Genomic DNA, 12159 nt, shown 5'->3' on the forward strand with positions numbered 1-12159 from the left:
GAACTATCTAAATTACTTACAATACCTAATAGAATGTAAATATTATGTTATCAATTGTTATACTGTGTTATTTAGGTAATAATGACAAGAAAAAATCTCCACATGTTCAATACGGTTGCAGTTTTTTTGAATATTTTGCTTTAAAAAATGAAAACCTAAGAATTTTGTATTGAATATTCGGTTCTGTCTGTGGTTATAGAACCTACAGGTACAGGAAGGGCCAAGTGTATATTTGATCAGAGATAACTTTATTTTATAAAATAAAAAAGAGAAAAGTTTACCATCACTTTATCTTATAAAATGTATGTAATGTCTGGCTTAAAAAGCTGGACTTTTGTAATTGTTTTTCTGATCACCACTTGTCAAAGAGGGTGTCTTTCCTCCAGCGCATATTTTGCCACTTTGTGAAAGAGCAGATGCCTGAATGTGCCTGTAGGTGTTTCTGCATTTTCTGTGATTTTTTTCCACTAGTGTGTGTGTGTGTGTGTGTGTGTGTGTGTGTGTGTGTCCCCATCCATATGTGTTTACTAGTACCATGCTGTTTTTATCACTGTAGTTTGTGATATAACTTGAAATTCAAGACTGAAATGCTTCCTGTTTTGTTCTTATTTGCAGGATTACTTTTGCTATTTTAGGTCTTCTCTGGTTTCATATAAATTTTAGGGGTTTTTTTTTCTAGTTTGATAAGGAATCCTGCTGGCACTTTGATTGGGATTGCATTATGTGTACCAGTTTTGGCAGTCTGGCCATGTTGACAAAACTGGTTTTGCCTATCCAGATACATGGAGTATCGTCCATTTTCTACTGTCTTCTATCTCCTTTTTCACAGTACTGTAGTTTTCATTTGTAGAGATTGCTATGATTTATATCTGGATGCCCCCAAGGATCTCATGTGTTTATATATGTAAAGCTTTTGGAAGATGGTTGGATTACGGAAGTTTATTGCTGATTCTGCATTAGGTGGTAGGATCTGATTGGAAATACCATGTCACTGGGAGTGTGTCCTGAAAGTTTATCTCCACCTTCTCTGTCTCTGTCTCTGTCTCTCTCTGTCTCTGTCTCTCTGTCTCTCTGTCTCTCTCTCTCTCTCTCTCTCTCTCTCTGTCTCTCTGTCTCTCTCTCTCTCTCTCTCTGTCTCTCTCTCTCTCTCTCTCTGTCTCTCTCTCTCTCTGTCTCTCGGCTTCCTGTCCACCATGTGTTGAACAGATCTCCACCACTCTGCCCTTGTGCCATGCCATCCTACCTTAGAGCTAGCTGACTGTGGACTAAAATGTGAGCCAAAATAAACCTCTTCTTCCTTAAGTTGTGAATATTGGGTATTTTGTCCCAGCAAACAGCAAAGTGACTAAGACAGAGAAGTATTTCATTTCCTTGGTTAGTTTAATCTTATTTTAGTTTTTCTTGAGGCTATTGTGAATGGTGCTATTTTCCCCCTCAATGAATTCATTATTAGTATACAAGAATGTTATTGATTTTGTGTGCTGATTTTTGTTTCTGCTACATTGATGAATTTGTTTATAATTCCTAGGATTTGGTGGAATTCTTTGGATCTTCTATGTAAAGGATCATGCTGTTTATGAATAAATATAGCTTTGCTTCTTTCCTTTTTTTTTTTTTTTTTTTTTTTTTTTTGTCTTTTTCGCTTTTATCGGTACCGGGGATCGAATGCACAACTGCCTGCTTGCAAGGCAGGCGCTTATGCCGCTGAGCTAAATCCCCAGCCCCCGCTTCTTTCCTTTTTATACATACATCTTTTATTTCTTTCTCTTGCCTAAGTACTCTGACTAAAGTTTTGAGCACTATAATGAACAAGAGTGGTGATACTGGATAACCTTATCTTGTTCCTGATTCTTTTATTAAAAGCTTTAATTTTTGCCCTGTTTAATGGGTTGTTGACAGTAGATTTGTCATAAGTGGGTCTTATCGGATTGAGATGAAGACCTTCTGCACCTATTTTCTTCAGAATTTTATCATGAGTGGATGTTGGATTTTATCAAAAGCTTTTTCTTTGTCCATTGAGATGATCTGAGATTTTTGTCCTCGCTTCTTTTATGTAATGTGTTACATTTATTAACCTGCGAATGTTGAACCATGCTTGCATCCCTGGGATGGAGCCTGCTTGTTCATGATGTATGATGTTTTTGATGATTTGTTGCATTCTGTTTGCCAATATCCTGCTGAGTTTTTTTTTTTTTTTTTTTTTTTTTGTCTATGTTCATCAAAGAGTTTGACCTGCAATTCCCTTTTTTGTTGGCTTCTTATCTAATTTTGGAGTCAAGTTAATGCTAGTATCCTAAAATGAATTTGAAAGTACTCCTGCCCTTTCAATTTTATTATGGTTTCAGAAGTACTGACATTATAAAATTCAGTGGTAAATCCATCAGGCCTTTATTAACTGATAGTGTTGTTTTTGTTTTTGTTTGTGTGTTTTGGGGGGTAACTACTTCAATCTCATTGCCTGTTATTATATTAGTCAGGATTTTTATGTCTTGATTCATCTTTTGGTAATTCATATGTGTCTAGGAATCTGTCCATGTATTCTAGATTCTTCAGTTTCTTAGCGTACAGTTTTTCATAGTAGTCAATGATGATCTCTAGATTTCAGCAATATGTGTTCTGATTTTACCTTTTCATTTCTAAACACATTGATATAGATCTTTTCTTTCCTTCTTTTGGCAAGTTTGGCCAAGGATTTATTTTGTGTATTCTTTTATAGAATAAACTCTTCAATTCATTTGTATTGTGTCTTTACTCTCAATGTCATTAATTTCTACAGTAATCTTTATAATTTATATCCTTTTTTTGTTATCATTTCTTTTATTTCGTGAAACTGCCCATATTGCAGGTTTTCATTAATGAAATATGGAAGCGAACAGATTCTTTTTTCAACAACATTCTAGTATAAACTTGCTCAATTTAGTATTTTATTGCTAATAAACCTTACAGATGCACAGCTTGTAAAATAAACCCCTTAAATGCTGAATGTGTAGTGCATGCTCCAAGGTATAAGAAGTAACTAAAAATGAACATATAAAAGTACATCTGGACTAACACAGTAGTGAGTATTGGCACACATTTATTATAACACGGGAAAAAATAATAAAAAGAGATACAATTCAGTCTTGAAAAGGTTAGAAATGCTAATATATTATTGTTTCTAACTATCTGTACCACATTATAATGCTTGGAAACCAGATCATAAGTCTGGCATAGAAAATTACACAAATTTATTCAGTATTCACAACTGCTTTTAAAATCACAGTAAATTAACTTAGTTAATAATGGAATAGCATTTTGTTTCTGAAAGGAATGCCTCCCTCCATGGATTTTCTCATTAATTTGACTAGTTAAGTTAGTTGTCAAAAATGGCATTGGAATTTTCTGTGAGCCTACAGATGAGTATTACTAAAAACAAAGAGACAAGAATTTAACAGTTATGATAGCAAATGAGTCTGTGCAGTAAGAGTGACAAATATTTCACTAGTAAATTCTACATGAGGATGCCTTTAGTTGCCACAGATTAAAGTTAGCAGCAAGTTAAATACTGTTCTAGTGTTCAACTAAAATCATTCATACTACAAAGAAGATTCCATTTAGCATCTTTAGCTTACCTTCCCAATTTATGTAATAAATGCAGCAAAATTAGTGAAAATGTGTTGGGTCATAAGTTCAGCTTCCATGCTTATGTTGAGAAACTGTATAGAATTGTAAGAGAATACTTATAAAACAGAATTTTAAAAATTCAAAGATACAATAAATGATCATTCTCCATTCCAGAGAATCTTTGTAAGAGTAAATGGCCAACATGTCTAATAATGCTATCATCAGGGGAGGGGCATACTCTGTTCCTAACCATACTATAAAAGCAGGGCAAGACTCTCAGAAGTTATACACTGAAATATAAAATGATTCACAAATTCATAAAAAAATTTTCCAAGGCCACTGACAAAATAATACTAATGAGCAATAAGCTATAATATCATTTCACTTTTTGATCTGTGGTATAAGAATGGCATAAAATAGATGAGGAAAATGTGGTACATTCCTGAAAATTCAAAATAAAACAGGAAAAGTGTTTACATTCTAATGTTTCAATTATCCTATTAAAAGAAATAAAATTTAAGAAAATAAGATGTAAACATTTAAAAAGACTAAAGTTTATTTTAATAAAGCCATGAACTTGAAAATTTATTTTGACCTCAAAGCTGAGTAAGGAATAATTTGTTCTTTAAAAAGCATCTCATTTGTTATTGGTTAATTTAGTATGATTTCCTAAGTACCAAATTAAGAAATGTAGGAAATGTGTGACCCACCTAAAAAACAAAACAAAAACACAAAACCAAGCAGTACTAAAAAGATATTTACACTAAACAAAAAGCAGTGTGTAATGACTACTTCCATGAGTTAGTAGAGATAATAAATACTTCCTGATATTAGGTGTAGTTATGGAAGGTTTATTGCACTTCTAGGACTTTGAACTACATCATTAGGTTATTTAAGTTCATTCTGCTTTTCTAATGTGGACACTCACAGCAATAAGCTTCCCACTTAGGAGTCCTTTTAATGTGTGACAGGTTCTGGTATGTTGTACTCTTGTTTATTTTTTCTGTGACCTATTTTATTTATTTATTCATTTCTGTGAACCCAAATATACAAGCGTATGTTACTTATTATCTAGGTGTTTGTAAAATTTCTGAAGATTGTTTTGCAATTAATTTATAGTTTCAGTGTGCTATGATTTGATAGTATTATTGGGATAATTTTAATTATTTTGTATTTAAGCAGGGTTTATGGGCTAACATGTGGTCTATTTCAGAGAAAATTTTGTGTGAAGTTGAAAAGAATTCATTTTCTGTTGTTTAGGAGTAGAAAGAAGACCATAGATGTCTACTAAATGCATTTTTTGAAGGTGTGTTTGAGCTCTGGTATTTCTTTGTTGAGTTTTTGTTTGGTTGATTTATTTGTGAAATTGGAATATTAAGGTTCCCCAATATAATTGTGCTGATGTTTATCTGATTTTTTTATGCCTAGATGTGTTTGTTTTATGAAATTGGTATTTAATGCACTGGTAGAGGATGCATAAGCATTTAAAGTTGCTATCTCTTCATGTTGATTTGCTCCTTTAACTAATATGCAGTGACCTTCTTTGATTCTTCTGATCAGTTTTGGCTTAACATTCAGCTAGTCAGAAAACAGGACAGCTACTCCTGTTTTCTTACTTTTTTTTTTTTTTTTTTTTTTTTTGGTACCAGGGATTGAACTCATGCCCTGGCACAGGCACTTGTACTGCTGAGGTATACCCCCAGCCCTTTCAAACTTTATTGCATGGAATGTTGTTTTCCATTCTTACCTTTCTCTCTTTCTTTCTTTCTTTCTTTCTTTCTTTCTTTCTTTCTTTCTTTCTTTCTTTCTAGACAGGATCTCCCTGTGTAATTCTGACTGGTCTTGGACAATGTAGCCCAGGTTAGCCTTGAACATGGGGCAATCCTCCCACCTAAGGGATTCTAGGCATGTGCCACCATGTTCAGATGGCTATGAGTCATATTTCTCATTCCAGTGTGTGTGTTACTGATTCCTTTATTTTTTCCATTTATTTCTCACTCTGCTTTCTGTTTTGTTCCATCCAGCCAAGTCATCATTTGCCCCACGAACTCTGTCTGGGATATTTTTGATAGTTTTTTGTAGTGCTAGTTTGGTGGTTATAATTTTCTTAAGGTGTTCTTTGTCATAGAAATCGCTTTTTCACCATCAATTTGGAAAGACAGCTTTGCTGGATATATTAGTCTATGTTAAAATTTTTTTTCTAAGTTAATAGTGCCTCACTCCAAGTTCTGTTGGCCTTTAGGTTTGTGTGTTGAGAAGCTTGCTATAATTCAAATTGCTTACCTTTATAAGTCATTTGTTGTTTTTGTTTAAGAGCTTTAAGATTCTGTTCTTCTGTTGGTCTCTTGGAAGTTTGCCTATGATGTATCATAGAGAAGTTCTTTCTGGTCATGGCTATTTGTGTTCTATATGACTTGCTTGCCTGCATATAAATTCTTTCCACTTACTTGAAAAGGTTTCTGCTATTATTTTTGTATATGTATATGCTATTGTTTTTGTATTTATATACTTTTCTCTACTCCTGATTAATCTTATGTTGGTTTTCTTTGTGTCATATTGTAGCTGTTGAGTCTGTTTCCTCTTTCTTGTTTTTAAGGTATCTCTGAGTCATGTGCTTCAGATCAGTCCTTGCCATTGTTTTGCAAGAAAATCTGTATTGGTTATCAGAATGTCAACATATCCAACTGTATGTCAATCATAAACATAAACACTTGTTTTAACAATTTCGCCATTCTGTCAGTGCCCCTCAGAGTCTGTACTATATACTGCTACTAACAGACTGATACAGAAGGAGAAGAAAGAAGAAAAGGAAGAGGACTAAGATGTCAATAAGAAGAGAGTAAGAGAAGGAAAAATATCAATAAATGGAATATTGACACTAGATAAGGCTCTGAATTATTTTTATAGCTTGAGTAATGAAACAGTGTTAAGGGATTTTGAGAGAGATTTTGTTGGAGCAGGAGGAGGGAAAATTGAGGAAAGTTGTATATCAGAAGCTGTTCATTTGTTGGTAGTTTATATTTGGATCGTCTATGCACAATTTTGATGAGCGTTACCCTAACATCCCCACGAAAGATACTGCTTAATTTCAAACACTGGTTAATTCTTACTCTTTGTTACATGAAAATAGACACTTCATATGCCAAATGAAAGGAAGAAGAAAAGGAAGGGAAAGTAAGAGAATGAGAAAGGAAGAGAGAAGAAAAAAGAAACAAGGATAAAGAAAGGGAAGGAAAAAATGAATACAGAGCTCTGTGATTTGCTTAATTGCCTGCCTATGAGCAAGGTGACCGGGTGTGCAGGGCTGTGCAAGTGGCTAACTAAGCTTTTGTCTCTGTCCTGCAGCCTACCACTGGAGTTACATCAGAGAGGGAGAGAATGGTATACTTTGCACAACACCTGATTCTCTGCAGGGCAACTCTTAAGGTTGCCTCTGTGTTTTCCCTCCAGGAACCTGCTGCTTATTGCATCCCTAAATGGCCTCTAACCCAGGAACTGCTGTCTGTCGCTCAGCTCCCAATCCTTTTTTTTTTTCTCATCCCTTTTCCCAAAGCATCACTCTAATACATGAACTTGGTAAAGCCCCAGGGCTCCCTTCTTTTAGCAGTTCTGGCAGGGAATGTTGCGTTTTTGGTTTGGGTTTTTAGTTTTGATTTTTGTGGATGCCTGCCAGCAGCCATGGAAAACATACAGGATGTTTCATAAGCACAAGACTCCCAGTGTATGGGGAAAAAATATCCAAGTAATTCTTTCTGAGTAGGTCTGGCCTCTTCTTTCCCCAGTCTTGCCACTCCCAGAGACTGCTCGCTTATGAGACCTGCATGCTGCAGTTTACTCATTACTCAAATTCTCATCCGTAACTGAAGTGGCACAGTTGTTTTCAAGTTCCCAAAGGCCTGCCAGTATCCTCTCATTCACTACTCCCTGGCTTTTACTTTCTCTGATGCTATAGTTTGCAAAAACAGTGTCTCCCTTGCTGTGTTTCTCTGCCTGGTGGAGAGGCTAGGCTGATAGGGAGCTTAGTCCATTGGCCTGGCTGCCTCTGAAATGCCTGTTCTCTCCCTCAGGGAGTGCAGTCCTGTACTCAGGTGGATGTGTGCCATACGTGGTGTGCCAGCGCTGCTGCAATACAGGAATCCTCTGGCTTCCTTTTTAAACTCACTAATGCTGGGTTTTGGTCCAGTGAGTTTCTCCTGATTACTGTGCTGAATCTGTCTTTCTCTATTATGCCTGCCTCAGTGTGCCTGCTTTTCTCCATGTACTTGTCAAAGTCTCCATCCCTCACTGCCACGATCTCCAAGATGTGTACTTTTTAAAAGTATCTTTCATGTCACAGATTTTTATGAGCAAATGTTTACTCAGCGATTATCAAGAAATTAAGCTAATTCATGAATTAGTCTTCCAGTTTTTCCATTTATACACAAAAATAGACATTACTTTTGATTTTTATGGTTCTTAGTAGTGCTTCTAAGATAATTTATAGACCTAAGAATGGAAATGTTCATTTCCACTTCACAAATATGCCTGTGTCCTTTAGAGTTGTACTACTAGGAACTATAGACCTCTTAGTCTTCTTTTCATGTGCTAAACTTTATTAAGGTATACTTAAAAGTTTACAGATCACACATGTACTTTCAAAATTCTATGTACCACAATTATGTGTTTTAGGTGATTTTCTTTTTTTTTCTTTTTTTTTAATTTTAAAGAAGGTAAAATTAAACACAACAAAACAGAATAAAACAGAACATAAGAAAGCAATATAAGAGACATAAATTTCAAAGCAAGGCAACCAGAGGTCTTTACTATCTGTCATATTGTCTCTTGTTTTCTTCCAAATAGTTGTCCATATTTTTGCATACAGTGAATTCACACAAAACAACATAGTATAAAACTGATCTGAACAGGATGATGAAGGAGGTCAACAATGGCTGTCATGATGTCTCTCATTCTCTTCAGAGTAATTGCCCATACCTTCATGTATGTTGAAATTAAACAAAATAGACTAAAATCACTCTGAACAAAGAATAATAGTATTGCTGGATTTCACATCATGATGCTACGGAATCACCACTGGGTACTGTAGTGTCTCTTTTTGTTCAAAGTAGTTATTCATTTCATCGTGCATTATATAATCAGTTCTCATAAACTGTTTATAAGTTCTATGCATGAATGAGTCTCTCTACCTGTACATCTATACGTTCTGTATTAGCAGGAAAAACAAAACAAAGCAAAACAAAACAACAAATTCCTAGAAAAACCTGAAATGGGAAAGTCGTATAAAACTGCAATATAAGGTGATCTACAGTGGTTACTATGATGTCTCTTGTTATCTTCAATAGAATTATCTATATCATCAGGCATAGTACATAACAATATTAATAAAAATGAAACATTGGAGACATTATAAGACTTCAGAAGCAGAGTGGGTATCCTAGTGAATCTTGTCGTCTTCAGTGTCGTTGCCTATAGTCTCAGATTTGATACTATCAATCATAACAGATTCAAATAAAATCAGTCAATACAAAACAGCAGTCTAACAAACCAGATTCAAATAAGATCAGTCATAATAAGACAGTGTAAGTTATACAGGGCTTCAGATTAAGTTAATAGGAAATTAGGGATGATTACTGTACTATTTTCGGGACAGCTATTTTTGGGATAGCTGTCTATGCCCTCAAATCTAGTACAAGTAGACAAACTGGAACAGAATATAATCCATCTAAACAGAGCAGTGAGAGTAATATAGATTTTAAATCGTGATACACTATTAACAATATCCTCTGCATTCCTTTTTTTAGACAGTTCCTCTCTTTTTCACTCCCACAGGGTGCACTGCACATTTTGGGTCCCACCAACTCCCTCAGTTTTAGATTGTAGGGGGCAACCTGCTATTTACCTAAGTGGGTCCAAACCTTCTCACTCATGGACCTCATCTCAAGTTGTATTCCTTTACCTACGAAAGCCTCAAGGTTTTCCTTCATTATAACTGAATAGTTCTCTACTGCACAAAAGTATTATGTCTTTCCATCCTATCTGCAGGTGCTGGTCAGGTTGCCCCTATTTCTCTGAGCCTCTCATAGATCATTGTTTTCTCATATTCTATTTTTGGTCCATAAACCCTCTTTCAGATTAATTATATTTTCTGTACAGACTATCTTGATGGACTCTACCTCCTGATCTACTCTGCCTGTGTTTCTTTTTGTTAGTGTATCAAGGCCATCTATGTTACAGATTATAGCCAACTTTCTCTGCCTCATTTCTGCTATGCTATTTTTTTCCCCCATTGGTTGTCTATTTTTCTCCTTCATTACATTGTCTGCCCTATTCATTGAGGCCTCTCGGCTGCTGTTTCTGAAATCCTGGTATTTTTTTCTCTCTCTCTCTCTCTAAAATGTCCTTCAGTATTTTTTGTAGAGTTGGATTGGTGGTCCCAAATTCCCCCAGTTCCTCTTTGTCATGGAAGCATGTTATTTTTCCATTAATTTTGAGTTTTTCAGGGTACATCAATCTGGGCTGGAGGTTATTTTCTTTCAGGGCTTGGAATACTTCACTCCAAGCTCCTCTTGATTTGATGGTTTGTGTCGAGAGGTCTGCCATGATTTTGATGGGGTTTCCTTTATAGGTGATTGTTTCTTTTCTCCGACAGCTTTTAATATTCTGTTCTTGTTATGAATTTCTGGGATCCTGATTATTATATGTCTTGGTGTAGCTCTGTTTTGGTTGTAATGGTTGGAGTTCTGTATGCCTCATACATCTGAATATCATTTCCTTTTCCTATGCTTGGGAAGTTTTCCATAATTATTTCTGTGAATAGCCTTTGTATTTCCTTTGTGTTTATCCTTCTTCACTCACATTTTTTATTCTTAAGTTATAGATCCTCTTGTCGTCTTCTAGCCTTTGTATTGTTACTGCCTGTTTCCTTGTTATTTTTAAGAGCTCCTTCCATTCACAATCAGACATTTCAAACCTATCTTCAAGTTTTGTTAATCTATCTCTAGTTTCTGTCAGACAATTTTTCCAGCTTTTGATGGAGTTTTTAATTTCCTGGTGACCTCTTTGAATTTCTTTCATGTATTCTAGATTTTTTTTTAACATTCTTCATCAAAGGTTTCCCTCCTTTTTCTATGCTCCTCCATTCTTACATCTGTATCTTCTTGAGAGATGCTTAGCATGCCCGTTTCCTTGTTGGTTATGGTTCTTCTGAAGCACACTGGCTAGGGATTTCTACCCTCTCTAGTTTGCTGTTGGTCACTGAGGTGCAAGCAGGGGGAGGGGCGTATGCTGGCCCCTCCCCTTCGAGCCAGTCAACCAGCTGGGGCCTTCACCACAGTAGAGTGTGCCCCACATAGGGAATCGGTTTGGGGCAGCTTATTGGGTCATGGCCAGGGGCATGACCCAGGCCAAGAAGATCCCACCAATCTGTTCTGGGTAGGGAGCAACCAACTGAAATCACACCATTGCTAGTTCATGCCCATTCTGCCCAATTGTATCATGTCACCCAGTTGGCCGTCCTTTCCCATGGAAGGGTCTTATTCTAAGCACTAACCTCAGGGTAATGCAGGTTTCTATTGGGCTTACGGACCCCCAACTTCAGCATGATCACAGCTCCAGGAGCGAGTGTACCTTGATCACGAGTTTGGACAGTTCCAATGAGAGTGCTGTGGCCATGAATCTGAGCTGCTTTGATGGTGGCACCGAGACTTTTCATTTGACCAGCTCTTTTCCCTTTAGTTTCTTCATGGGTCAAGAGGGTCCATCTCCCTCTGTCTGGTCCTCTCCAGAAGTTTTATTCTGAGTTGTTTCAGGGAGCCTCTGTATTTTGCTGCTTACTGACCTGCCATCATTGGCTCCACATTTTCTTTCTTTAACCATTATTATTAAAAGGACATCCTGCATCTCTTTATCTAGATAAGGACTATTATATATGAAGACAGGTATTTTGACTCAAATATTTCGGAATTGATGTTATAAACATACTTAATAATAACTGTTATGATATATCTTGTTTATGAATGTAAACAGCATTCTGATGAAAAGCTGTGTATGTGCACTGAGCCCCTGCTATGAGATAAATGTCATATTTGGCATAATATAAGGTTGGCCTAGAAGTGGTAAGAGAAAGGACGAATAGGCCCAGGTTTCTCTCTCTGAGTAATTTAATTGCTGTTAAGTAATGCTGCTCCCTTTATCATTGTTCATCAATGTCTTCTATCTGAGCTCAATCTCCCTCACGTACACAAGTATTTATGATAGTCATTGAGAAGTAGAAAACCTACCTAGGGAGCTCAAAGATTAAATGACAGGCAAATATTTTGAAGCCACTATTTTGAGAAAAATGCTTTAAAAGAATGAATGAAGACTTGTGGAACTAGAAGTAAATAGTTTTATGTCTTCTATAAACTGTAAATGGTCAGTAATCCACTTTTTATTTTTGAGAAATTTATACTACTCTTCAGTACCTTTCTGTTCATGTGTGCTACCATAGTAATCCAGATGCTGATCTCTCTCACCTGAAGTACCAAACTTGAGGCACATCAGTTCTTGTCCCTGTTCCTT

The 12159-nt window shown here is 36.0% G+C and overlaps 1 protein-coding gene across 4 annotated transcripts in view; it reads left to right on the forward strand.

Moving 5' to 3' along the window:
* Ndufaf2 (NADH:ubiquinone oxidoreductase complex assembly factor 2) overlaps positions 1-12159 on the forward strand; it is a 200387-nt gene that overhangs the window by 97402 nt on the left and 90826 nt on the right. The window lies entirely within an intron of this gene.

This window comes from Cavia porcellus, unplaced genomic scaffold (genome assembly GCF_034190915.1).
Source record: "Cavia porcellus strain 051 isolate PalLab524CR breed Dunkin Hartley unplaced genomic scaffold, mCavPor4.1 scaffold_11, whole genome shotgun sequence".
Classification (NCBI taxonomy): Eukaryota; Metazoa; Chordata; class Mammalia; order Rodentia; family Caviidae; genus Cavia; species Cavia porcellus.